The sequence below is a fragment of the Rutidosis leptorrhynchoides genome, chromosome 11, assembly GCF_046630445.1.
Source record: "Rutidosis leptorrhynchoides isolate AG116_Rl617_1_P2 chromosome 11, CSIRO_AGI_Rlap_v1, whole genome shotgun sequence".
Lineage (NCBI taxonomy): Eukaryota > Viridiplantae > Streptophyta > Magnoliopsida > Asterales > Asteraceae > Rutidosis > Rutidosis leptorrhynchoides.
In genome coordinates, this window is record NC_092343.1 from 280,974,586 (window position 1) to 280,989,299 (window position 14,714).

Here is a 14,714-nt window from a genome sequence, read left to right on the forward strand (position 1 = left end):
ATTCGTTTGTAATCAATATGGACATCGTCCGGATGATTAGTTTCGGATCCTTTCAGTTGGTATCAGAGCGTTGGTCTTAGCGAACCAGGCCTTGCATTAGTGTGTCTAACTGGTAGTTGTTAGGATACATTAGTGAGTCTGGACTTTGACCGTATCTACCTGCTAAAAAGTTTTGCTTATCATTTCTAGTCGGAAACCATCTGCTTATCATCCTTAGGGAGTTGCCTGCTTATCATTCTTTAGTCTAGACACGTCTTACTGCATCTAGTGCATCGATAGTGTATAGACAAAATTTATATCCTAGCGTATCTGTTACTATAGACATTGCCTGACGTATTTCAAAGATTCTCCGTAATTCACGGGATTTTGGTATTATATATACATATGAAAATTATGTATTGAAGAGTACCAAACCTAACTCCTATAATCTATTCCAAACCAAAAAAAAAATTCATTTCTCCGACCATACAAGATGGATTCTTCATCCAGCTCAAATTCCTCCAACTTCGATAGCTTCGCCGACATGGATTTCCATTCGAGCTCCGAGAACAGCGTCACCGGAATGGATCAACCAATTTCCCATCATCTATTCTGGATGAACTGGGGATGGGTTCGTAATATACTAAATTTCTGGAGGCAAGAAGAAGGTGATCCATTTCATCCACCAAATTGCCCTCTTAATGATGAACCTGAAGCACTTACCGGCGAACCCATTCGAAACACCATTTTCTCGCTCATTTCTAGAGTATCTCGTCATGATTACATACTATCCCATATTTCAAATCTTGTTCATTCGCTCATTCCAACCGTCAATCATCCCGGTATAATAGAAGAAGTCAACGAACTCCGTGCTCGGGTAGTGGTTTTGGAGAATATGGTGCGAAGGTTACAAACACCAACAGCAACACCAGCAGCATAATCTATACCACCATTATCAACGCCGACAGTACTCTTGTCACCCCCAAAATCTCAACATCACAATCTGTATCTCGAATATCAACATCACACGACTCAATATCTGTACTTCGAGTATGATCTTCGTTCTATATATCGTTCTACATCGATTATCTTCGCTTTACGTATCGTATGACGATTATGTAATTTCTAAAGTCTTAGAGATTATGTAATCTAGAATTAACGATAAATCAAATGAGTTTATTATCTTATTGACTCATTAAATCTATGATTATCTCTGAAGAAAATATATATGCAAGTATATTTTCATAAAGATAGTAATTAAAAATTCCTTCGTACAAACTAATAATGATGAAAATATTTTAACGGGTGGGTAGTACCCGAGGAATATTTAGAATTCACATTAATAAGTTATATTGTACATTCTTGAATCTGATTCAACGGTCATTTGTTATTTTACTTACAACCATCGATATACGTATCCGTTCACCCCAGAATAACCATTTCCATTTAAATTTCATATTTGAATTTTTTTTTTACCTATCCAAATCCAACAAGTGGCATAAAGAAGAAACATTGGACAATTAAAATGAAATAAAATGTTGATTATAACATATGAAACTAAACAATTCTTCAATTTTGCCACTTGATTTCATCCTAAACCTCATTTGTACTTCGACAATTATAATCCTCATTCAAATCTTTTCATGATTCTTGAAAACACCTCGATCGAGAAGTTGAACCAGCCGCACCTCGTTTACGGAAGAAAGATTTATGCATACAGTGATGCACCTGAAAAATTTTCGAAACCGAAGTTATAGTTAAAACGTATCCGCGTCGAATTCCTTATCATTCATTATCAAAAACAATCATACGATTCCTTTTCAAGAAGCTAATTTTGTCACAGCTCCACTTCGACTTCTCAGTGAGACTACTCCTATTATAATCTCGATACTTATACTTTGTCCTTTCGACGTTGTTACCGGAGAACCTTTTTCACAACATCATCAGCAGACGTACCAGCAACTCGTTATCTCTTTGGCGAAACCCGCAATCAGTATTTTGAAAATCTCGTAGAAATTCTCCCAGTTATACCGAGAACGACTATCCCTAAGAATTACATTTTTCGAATGTGAAGTTCTGAAAAACATCCTGGACTATGAAGTAGTTCTTGAAATGCTGAAGAAGCAGAAAAAAAAAAAAAAAAAAAAAAAAAAAAAAAAAAAACTGTAAACGACTTTAACAGTCAAAAGTTTAATGATGAAGTACATTGTATTGGTAAAGCTTAGAAAAAGAGAAGAGTTGGAACTGGAAAACGGATTGAGCAAAGTATGAAGGAGGATGTAGATAAATCACAAGAACTGAATCTGCTTTCAAAGGATTCAAACGATTCAGTGCTTGCTGAAACCATTAGTAAAAAAAAAAAAAACCTACCCCTTATCCTAAACCTTTCCCGATGATATTCTTCATCATCATCTTATCTTAGATATTATAAGATATCTTCATATCTTTTGTTATACATATCCTCCATATTTCTGGAGATATTCTCACAACTGTTCTTATCCAAAATCATGTATTTCTCCGTAATATCTGCGTTACAATATAAAAGAAACTGTGTTAGTTTCTAAGTTCTAAAACCTTCAAGTTTAAAATAGGAATGTTTTGAAGTAGTGTTGGGAACTGATACATGAATTAGTATAATATAATGAAACTTGATCAACTTCATTATATTACAGTAAGTCATGTTAAGTTTCTAATGGAATGTGATGATTCACAGTACCGTCATCATGTGCCATGTTACACGGCTCTTACATTCTATCAAGTCTCCAAACATATTAGAACGTATCACCTTGATAGTTCTATTTTTCCGGAATATTCGAGTAATTTAACGAATCAAGATCGTGCCATTACAATTTTATTCTAAAACCAATAGCTAGGTTCATTCCAAATTTTATACCTACGAATTCCGAACTATTGATCGCTTGACTCAAGGACGGGAAGAAGAAACGAAGGGACAAAGTCCCAAAATAGAAATTGGGGTATAGATCACAGCAAATAGGAGAGAATATTAACTATGGATGACAATGATTATGGAAAACAGAAGCAGGAGCATCGAAGTATAAGGAAAGATATCAAACCCAACAACCACCCAGAAACTACAAACCATGTATATCAATACGTATGGCGACGTAAAGACACGGGAGAATTAGAAACATTATAATTCCAAGAAAATCATAAAAGTGAATAGATTCTTCTGGCGGTAGATGGAAGAGAAGAATGAAAGATATAAAAGTTAGAAGTATAACAAAAATCAGAACGGGATGAAGCATTTCAAAGGATACCTTAAAGTAGGAATTAAGGAGAAAGAGTAGAAGATGCGAGTTGTGAAAAATAAGGAAACGAAGGGGTGGATTTATAGTGAAATATCCGACAGAGAAATCAAAACAGATTACCGCATTAAATCAAAGAAGATTCTGATCGCCGAATAACCAAATCTTATTACGTAAGATTTTTCCTAAATCCCTTAAATCCCGGAAATCAATTCTAAACCACGTCATCGATTAAAAACGATTCCATATTTACTCATTTCATTTTTTTTTTTGTGATAGCTTCGCTCGTGCGTCTCACATAACCAAATCGTTTTATCTAAATCTTTCAATAATGATAAAATTTCATTATTACCTCATATTCGTCATGAAAACATTCCTATGGTTATTTATGACAACCTCTACCAAATTTCGAGGACGAAATTTCTTTAACGGATGGGTACTGTAACGACCCGGAAATTTCCGACCAAATTTAAACTCTAATCTCTATATGGTTCCGACACGATAAGCAAAAACCCTAAAGTTGACCCGCATTTTTTTTTCGATCGTTCTATACTTATAAGATTAATATTTACATAAATTAAAACTTACCGACATGATAAGTAATCCAAATTGTCGAGATTTATATTTCCGAAAAGAGTTTTACACAATGTTTGACCGTCTAGTTTGACCGACGATATCACGAACTATACAATATATGATAATTATACGTTTGCGTATATATATGTATATATACATATTTAACATGATTAATGAATGTTTTAATATCTTATTTTGTATCAAAAACTATAAGTTATAAGTATATTTTGAAACTACTAACTTAAGTTTTCAAAACGATAACAATACGTAACGTTATTTGACTTAAATACTTAAGACTATAATGTTTATACATATATTGTATAAGTAATGTATTTAATCACTTTTAAGAACTTAAATACATAAAATCATATAAGTGTATTCACAAAAGATAGCTATATTTGAATCCTCATTCCATTTTTCACAAAATTTCTATACGTATATTTAGAGTATTTGTACTCGTATCATACCTAGCTCCTATACGTATTTACTAATAGTAAATACACATCAAAATCACCACCTAACCAGCCATTATTCATGCCCTTAGAGCTAGGTAATTACTTTTGAATCATTGCAAGACTAATTACAAAAATACAAACTAGAATTTTGTCATGTTATCCTTAAAGATCACATTTTTAGGAGTATATATGTATCATCATTTTGATTCATTTACTACTTCAATCTCCTAGCTAAAACACACACACTTATAACCCTTAAACACCTTCAACAATTCAGTAAAGTTCTAAGAAGATCTAGCTTCAAAAACCTTACATAAACACCATAAGAAAACCATACAAAAACACTTCAAGAAAACCTTCCAAGAACACCAACTTACTTCCAATCTTTCATCCACTTCTATCACCCTTTTGATTCTAGCTTCTTACTTCTCTTTTACAGCAAACTTATCCAAGGAACTTGAGGTAGAATCTATGTTCATAACCTTGTTCGATTCATATATATATAGCTATCTTATTTTGTGGTACAAAAGTTTAACAACAAGAACATAGTTTGAATGTTTTCAAACTTGTTTGCAAACTAAATAGATCCTTCTAACTTAACTTTTAAAATACTTCAAGACCTGTAATATAACTTAAATATATGCTAATTTAATAAGGTAAAACTTGGTTTTTCAAAGTATAAGTATTTTTAGAAAAATGGTCATTAAATGATTTTTTTTTTGTAACAAAATGTTTAACTTCATATGTTTCACTAATGTTTCACTTATGCCGTATGATTTTGAATACAAACCAAGGTATTTACAGTTCATAGTCTTAAAGAAGAACTCGATCCAAGAAGATGGCAATTTGAATCAACGAAAACGGACTTGTAACGAAGAAACTATGACCGAAACAAAATTGGTTATCCTAGATCATTTCAACTACGGGATCAATTGGAAAAAAAGATATAAATCACATATTTCTAAGATAACATGATATTTTATATATATGTACTTATAATTCAATTTTATATGGTTCAGGATCACCCGTAAACAACACGAGAAGATTAATCATAAGATCCCATGTTTGTACGCAACACGTCATTTGACAACACCGGTACTTTATGTACGCAACACGTCATTTGACAACACCGGTACCATGGGTCAAGATTAATCTCGACCAACACATATACGATGGGGTTTTATGGGAGTTTTATTTATTTCGTTGGGGGTTTATTTATTGCGGGTATATTAAACATCTAAAAATGAACCATTAAAATTGAATTACTAACATCGAAACGCTAACTACGGACTAAGGAATTATTCAAAGTATTAAAAGTATTATAAATATATATACGAGATGTTTGTTTAAAATGAAAATATATTGATATATTATATATGGATAGGTTCGTGATATCAACCGGAAGACCAAGTCAAAAATATATATATCTTCGAGACAACAGTGAGTATATAGTCCCACTTTTAAACTCTAAATATTTCGGGATGAGAATACATGTATTTTATGTTTTACATTATGGACACAAGTAACTGAAAAATATATTCTACGTTGAGTTGTACCACTGGCATACTTCCCTGTAGCTTGGTAACTAATATTTACAGCGGTATTGTAAACGCGAATCCTGTTGATAGATCTATCGGGCCTGACAACCCCAACCGGACTGGACGACCAGTATTCAACGGTTGCACAGTACTTCGTTTCGTGACTACACCTTGGTACGGTGTAGTAAGATTTCATAATAAAGGGAATATGCGACGTGATTAAATGTTAAGTATGGTTACCAAGTGCTCAACCACTTAGAATATTTTTATTAAAATGTTTATATATGAAATCTTGTGGTCCATCGTTATATCGCTGCTAGCATCAAACCTATATATCTCACCAACTTTATGTTGACGTTTTAAAGCATGTTATTCTCAGGTATGAATTAAGACTTCCGCTGTGCGTTAGCTCATATTAAGGATACTAGTTGGGACCATTTAAGCCATGATACAAGAACGTTGCATTCGAGTCATTGAAGATCATTAAAGACATTTATTAAGTAAATGACAGTTTAGGTCATTTGGATATCGAGAAATGTTTGACGAGTTTATTAATTTTTTTATGTAAAGATAGATTGCCTTTTAAGAATAAATGCAACGTTTGTAAAATGTATCATATAGAGGTCAAGTACCTCGCGATGTTATCAACTGTTGTAATTCGTTTGTAATCAATATGGACATCGTCCGGATGATTAGTTTCGGATCCTTTCAAAATGTTTCCAACATGTTAAGCAATCAAACTTGTTAAGACTTGATTAATTGAAATATGTTTCATATAGACAATTGACCACCCAAGTTGACCGGTGATTCACGAACGTTAAAACTTGTAAAAACTATATGATGACATATATATGGATATATATATAGTTAACATGATACTATGATAAGTAAACATATCATTAAGTATATTAACAATGAACTACATATGTAAAAACAAGACTACTAACTTAATGATTTTTAAACGAGACATATATGTAACGATTATCGTTGTAAAGACATTTAATGTATATATATCATATTAAGAGATATTCATACATGATAATATCATGATAATATAATAATTTAAAATCTCATTTGATATTATAAACATTGGGTTAACAACATTTAACAAGATCGTTAACCTAAAGGTTTCAAAACAACACTTACATGTAACGACTAACGATGACTTAACGACTCAGTTAAAATGTATATACATGTAGTGTTTTAATATGTATTTATACACTTTTGAAAGACTTCAATACACTTATCAAAATACTTCTACTTAACAAAAATGCTTACAATTACATCCTCGTTCAGTTTCATCAACAATTCTACTCGTATGCACCCGTATTCGTACTCGTACAATACACAGCTTTTAGATGTATGTACTATTGGTATATACACTCCAATGATCAGCTCTTAGCAGCCCATGTGAGTCACCTAACACATGTGGGAACCATCATTTGGCAACTAGCATGAAATATCTCATAAGATTACAAAAATATGAGTAATCATTCATGACTTATTTACATGAAAACAAAATTACATATCCTTTATATCTAATCCATACACCAACGACCAAAAACACCTACAAACACTTTCATTCTTCAATTTTCTTCATCTAATTGATCTCTCTCAAGTTCTATCTTCAAGTTCTAAGTGTTCTTCATAAATTCTACAAGTTCCAGTTACATAAAATCAAGAATACTTTCAAGTTTGCTAGCTCACTTCCAATCTTGTAAGGTGATCATCCAACCTCAAGAAATCTTTGTTTCTTACAGTAGGTTATCATTCTAATACAAGGTAATAATCATATTCAAACTTTGGTTCAATTTCTATAACTATAACAATCTTATTTCAAGTGATGATCTTACTTGAACTTGTTTTCGTGTCATGATTCTGCTTCAAGAACTTCGAGCCATCCAAGGATCCGTTGAAGCTAGATCCATTTTTCTCTTTTCCAGTAGGTTTATCCAAGGAACTTAAGGTAGTAATGATGTTCATAACATCATTCGATTCATACATATAAAGCTATCTTATTCGAAGGTTTAAACTTGTAATCACTAGAACATAGTTTAGTTAATTCTAAACTTGTTCGCAAACAAAAGTTAATCCTTCTAACTTGACTTTTAAAATCAACTAAACACATGTTCTATATCTATATGATATGCTAACTTAATGATTTAAAACCTGGAAACACGAAAAACACCGTAAAACCGGATTTACGCCGTCGTAGTAACACCGCGGGCTGTTTTGGGTTAGTTAATTAAAAACTATGATAAACTTTGATTTAAAAGTTGTTATTCTGAGAAAATGATTTTTATTATGAACATGAAACTATATCCAAAAATTATGGTTAAACTCAAAGTGGAAGTATGTTTTCTAAAATGGTCATCTAGACGTCGTTCTTTCGACTGAAATGACTACCTTTACAAAAATGACTTGTAACTTATTTTTCCGACTATAAAAATACTTTTTCTGTTTAGATTCATAAAATAGAGTTCAATATGAAACCATAGCAATTTGATTCACTCAAAACGGATTTAAAATGAAGAAGTTATGGGTAAAACAAGATTGGATAATTTTTCTCATTTTAGCTACGTGAAAATTGGTAACAAATCTATTCCAACCAAAACTTAATCAAATTGTATTGTATATTATATAATCTTGAGATACCATAGACACGTATACAATGTTTCGACCTATCATGTCGACACATCTATATATATTTCGGAACAACCATAGACACTCTATATGTGAATGTTGGAGTTAGCTATACAGGGTTGAGGTTGATTCCAAAATATATATAGTTTGAGTTGTGCTACGTATACACTGGGTCGTGGATTGATTCAAGATAATATTTATCGATTTATTTCTGTACATCTAACTGTGGACAACTAGTTGTAGGTTACTAACGAGGACAGCTGACTTAATAAACTTAAAACATCAAAATATATTAAAAGTGTTGTAAATATATTTTGAACATACTTTGATATATATGTATATATTGTTATAGGTTCGTGAATCAACCAGTGGCCAAGTCTTACTTCCCGACGAAGTAAAAATCTGTGAAAGTGAGTTATAGTCCCACTTTTAAAATCTAATATTTTTGGGATGAGAATACATGCAGGTTTTATAAATGATTTACAAAATAGACACAAGTACGTGAAACTACATTCTATGGTTGAATTATCGAAATCGAATATGCCCCTTTTTATTAAGTCTGGTAATCTAAGAATTAGGGAACAGACACCCTAATTGACCCGAATCCTAAAGATAGATCTATTGGGCCTAACAAACCCCATCCAAAGTACCGGATGCTTTAGTACTTCGAAATTTATATCATATCCGAAGGGTGTCCCGGAATGATGGGGATATTCTTATATATGCATCTTGTTAATGTCGGTTACCAGGTGTTCATCATATGAATGATTTTTTTATCTCTATGTATGGGATGTGTATTGAAATATGAAATCTTGTGGTCTATTGTTACAATTTGATATATATAGGTTAAACCTATAACTCACCAACATTTTTGTTGACGTTTAAAGCATGTTTATTCTCAGGTGAATATTAAGAGCTTCCGCTGTTGCATACTAAAATAAGGACAAGATTTGGAGTCCATGTTTGTATGATATTGTGTAAAAACTCTATTCAAGAAACTGATTTCGATGTAACATATTTGTATTGTAAACCATTATGTAATGGTCGTGTGTAAACAGGATATTTTAGATTATCATTATTTGATAATCTACGTAAAGCTTTTTAAACCTTTATTTATGAAATAAAGGTTATGGTTTGTTTTAAAAATGAATGCAGTCTTTGAAAAACGTCTCATATAGAGGTCAAAACCTCGCAACGAAATCAATTAATATGGAACGTCTTTAATCAATAAGAACGGGACATTTCAGTTGGTATCCGAGCGTTGGTCTTAGAGAACCAGAATTTTTCATTAGTGTGTCTTATCGAGTTTGTTAGGATGCATTAGTGAGTCTGGACTTCGACCGTGTTTACTTGAAAAATGATTGCTTAACAAATTTTGTTGGAAACTATATATTTTTAACATGTGAATATTATGTGATATATTAATCTCTTAACGCGTTTGATATTATGTGATAGATGTCTACCTCTAGAACAAGTCCCATTGACTCACCTAATAATAATGAAGAGTTAAATGTAAATTGGAATGATTCGTGGACTGATTCACAAGTTCCCGAAGAAGAACCAGAAGAAGAGTCGGAACCGGAAGAAGAATCGGAACCGGAAGAAGAATCGGAACCAGATGAAGAAATAGAACAGGTGGGGGAAGTAATAAAACGGTTAAGTAAAAGAAAATCCTCAACCAATCGACCAAAGTTAATTATGGTCAATGGTGTTTCCGCTAAGGAAGCAAAATATTGGGAGGATTACCAATTCTCCGATGAATCGGATTCTGACGAGAATTCCGATGATGTTATAGAAATTACCCCAACTGAATTTAAAAAGGCAAAAGAAAATAATAAGGGAAAGGGCATAAAAATAGAGAAATCTAATTCCAACCCCGATGAACTTTATATGTATCGTCAACCCCCGAAGTCCTTAAGTTGTAACAATGACCCGGGAACCTCTAAACCACCAGGTTTTTCTAAACCAATGTGGATAACGACGGCTCGTATTAGGGGAACATCATATATCCCTAGAAACTTGGCAAAACGAACCAAAACCGAAGAAGAAGAAACAAGCGAGTCGGAATAAGATAGTTGTATTCGTGTGGTGTAATATATGTAATATAGTGTGCTTATGCTTTATGATATATGTAAAAATTGCTTGTATTAATAAGTATTTTTTTTATGAATCTAACTCTTGTCTATTTTACAGTATAAAAACACAAAATGGATAGACAACCCAATATTTTAAGAGACCTACCCGGAGACATGATTGATGAAATCTTGTCTAAAGTCGGTCAGAATTCTTCGGCACAACTATTTAAGGCGAGATCAGTTTGTAAGACATTCGAAGAACGTTCCAAGAATGTCTTGGTTTATAAGAGACTTTCATTTGAAAGATGGGGGATATCACATTGGGAAACCCATAAGTTACGATGTGTTTACTTTGACGCATATATTGCGGGAAACCCAAATGCTATTTTACGCAACGGGTTAAGAAATTATTTTGACTCAATATATCCGAATATTGGACTTCATGATTTAGAAAAAGCGGCTAACATGCAACATAAAGAAGCATGTTATGCTTATGGATTAGTAATGTTCGCTTCTCACCAAAGTGAGAACAAGAACATCGGGCTACAACTATTAAACAAAACGTTTCCACAAGTGACGGAGTCGGTAATTGGGGTAAGAAATGAGGTTTTTAGATTGTTACGGGACTGTTGGACATTACGTAACCCTCGTCCCTTTGACGACGTTACAACACGCTGTCTTATCAACGACCATAACGGTTATGTTCCACAAGACCAAGGATGGGAAGTAATCCTAGTAAAACCAGAATGCATGACTTGTTTCTGGACGTATGAATTACGTGTCTTTATTGCCTTTGCTGAACGACTTGTGTACTAGCTAGAATTATCTTCACAACTATCTTGTATCAAAGTTATTGTGTGCTATATTTCATGCTTTATGTAAAATAAGCGGTATTGTAAGTTTGTAAAATATTGTATAAAAGTTTGAACGCGAAATATTATTATAATCAGTTTTTCATATAGAATTGTAGTAGTTGAATTGTATATTAGCTACTAAGTATGAACTTAACGGGTAGGTACTACCCGAATTTAAACTTATAAAACGCTAATATGAAGAAAAAGCTTTTATAAATGAGTTCATATTATGCTACGAAATACTATTAACTACTCTTAATATTCTGTATGATTAACTTGTTCCATTTGACTATTTTGAAGGAAATGGCACCGACTACTCGACACACCGTGAATATGAATGAAGAGGAATTCCGTACTTTTCTAGCTTCAAACATAGCCGCAGTACAGGCTGCGCTACATACCAACAATAACCTTGGATCTAGCAGTACAGGAAATCGTGTAGGATGCACCTACAAAGAATTCACTGCCTGCAAACCTTTGGAATTTGATGGAACCGAAGGACCGATCAGATTGAAACGGTGGACCGAGAAGGTCGAATCGGTGTTTGCCATAAGTAAGTGTACTGAAGAGGACAAAGTAAAGTACGCTACGCATACCTTCACAGGTTCTGCGTTAACATGGTGGAATACCTATCTAGAGCAAGTGGGACAAGACGATGCGTACGCACTACCGTGGTCAGCATTCAAGCACTTGATGAACGAGAAGTACCGTCCCAGAACCGAGGTCAATAAGCTCAAGACAGAACTTAGAGGGTTACGAACCCAAGGATTTGATATTACCACGTACGAAAGACGATTCACAGAATTGTGCCAATTGTGTCCGGGAGAATTCGAAGATGAGGAAGAGAAGATCGACGCGTTTGTGAAAGGATTACCGGAAAGAATCCAAGAAGATATAAGTTCACACGAGCCCGCCTCCATACAACAGGCATGTAGAATGGCTCACAAACTCGTGAACCAGATTGAAGAAAGAATTAAAGAACAGACTGCTGAAGAGGCCAATGTGAAGCAAGTCAAAAGAAAGTGGGAGGAAAACGGTGATAAGAATCACCAATACAACAACAACAGCAATTACAACAATAATCGCAACAATTATCCCAACAATCGCAACATCAATCGCAACTACAACAAACGGCCCAACAACAACAACAACAACAACAACAACAACAGCAACTACAACAATCATCCCAACAACAATAATAACCGCAACAACAACAACAATCAGAAGCAGCTATGCCAAAGGTGTGAAAAGAATCACTCGGGGTTCTGCACCAAATTTTGCAACAAGTGTAAAAGAAATGGTCATAGCGCGGCGAAGTGTGAGGTCTACGGACCAGGGGTTAATAGAACGAAAGGAACAAATGGTGTCGGAACGAGTAATGGCGGAGCAAGTAGTGTCGGAGCAAGTTATGCCAATGTAGTTTGTTATAAATGTGGAAAACCGGGTCACATTATTAGAAATTGCCCGAACCAGGAGAACACGAATGGACAAGGCCGTGGAAGAGTTTTCAATATTAATGCGGCAGAGGCACAGGAAGACCCGGAGCTTGTTACGGGTACGTTTCTTATTGACAATAAATCTGCTTACGTTTTATTTGATTCGGGTGCGGATAGAAGCTATATGAGTAGAGATTTTTGTGCTAAATTAAGTTGTCCATTGACGCCTTTGGATAGTAAATTTTTACTCGAATTAGCAAATGGTAAATTAATTTCAGCAGATAATATATGTCGGAATCGAGAAATTAAACTGGTTAGCGAAACATTTAAGATTGATTTGATACCAGTAGAGTTAGGGAGTTTTGATGTGATAATCGGTATGGACTGGTTGAAAGAAGTGAAAGCGGAGATCGTTTGTTACAAAAATGCAATTCGCATTATACGAGAAAAAGGAAAACCCTTAATGGTGTACGGAGAAAAGGGCAACATGAAGCTACATCTTATTAGTAATTTGAAGGCACAAAAACTAATAAGAAAAGGTTGCTATGCTGTTCTAGCACACGTCGAGAAAGTACAAACTGAAGAAAAGAGCATCAATGATGTTCCCGTCGCAAAAGAATTTCCTGATGTATTTCCGAAAGAATTACCCGGATTACCCCCACATCGATCCGTTGAATTTCAAATAGATCTTGTACCAGGAGCTGCACCAATAGCTCGTGCTCCTTACAGACTCGCACCCAGCGAGATGAAAGAACTACAAAGCCAATTACAAGAACTTTTAGAGCGTGGTTTCATTCGACCAAGCACATCACCGTGCGGAGCTCCTTTTTTGTTTGTCAAGAAGAAAGATGGTACATTCAGGTTGTGTATCGACTACCGAGAGTTGAACAAACTTACCATCAAGAACCGCTACCCACTACCGAGAATCGATGACTTATTTGATCAACTACAAGGCTCGTCTGTTTATTCAAATATTGACTTACGTTCCGAGTATCATCAAATGCGGGTGAAAGAAGATGATATTCCAAAGACTGCTTTCAGAACACGTTACGGTCATTACGAGTTTATGGTCATGCCGTTTGGTTTAACTAATGCACCAGCTGTGTTCATGGACCTTATGAACCGAGTGTGTGGACCATACCTTGACAAGTTTGTCATTGTTTTCATTGATGACATACTTATTTACTCAAAGAATGACCAAGAACATGGTGAACATTTGAGAAAGGTGTTAGAAGTATTGAGGAAGGAAGAATTGTACGCTAAGTTTTCAAAGTGTGCATTTTGGTTGGAAGAAGTTCAATTCCTCGGTCACATAGTGAACAAAGAAGGTATTAAGGTGGATCCGGCAAAGATAGAAACTGTTGAAAAGTGGGAAACCCCGAAAACTCCGAAACACATACACCAGTTTTTAGAACTAGCTGGTTACTACAGAAGGTTCATCCAAGACTTTTCCAGAATAGCAAAACCCTTGACTGCATTAACGCATAAAGGGAAGAAATTTGAATGGAATGATTAACAAGAGAAAGCGTTTCAGTTATTGAAGAAAAAGCTAACTACGGCACCTATATTGTCATTGCCTGAAGGGAATGATGATTTTGTGATTTATTGTGATGCATCAAAGCAAGGTCTCGGTTGTGTATTAATGCAACGAACGAAGGTGATTGCTTATGCGTCTAGACAATTGAAGATTCACGAACAAAATTATACGACGCATGATTTGGAATTAGGCGCGGTTGTTTTTGCATTAAAGACTTGGAGGCACTACTTATATGGGGTCAAAAGTATTATATATACCGACCACAAAAGTCTTCAACACATATTTAATCAGAAACAACTGAATATGAGGCAGCGTAGGTGGATTGAATTATTGAATGATTACGACTTTGAGATTC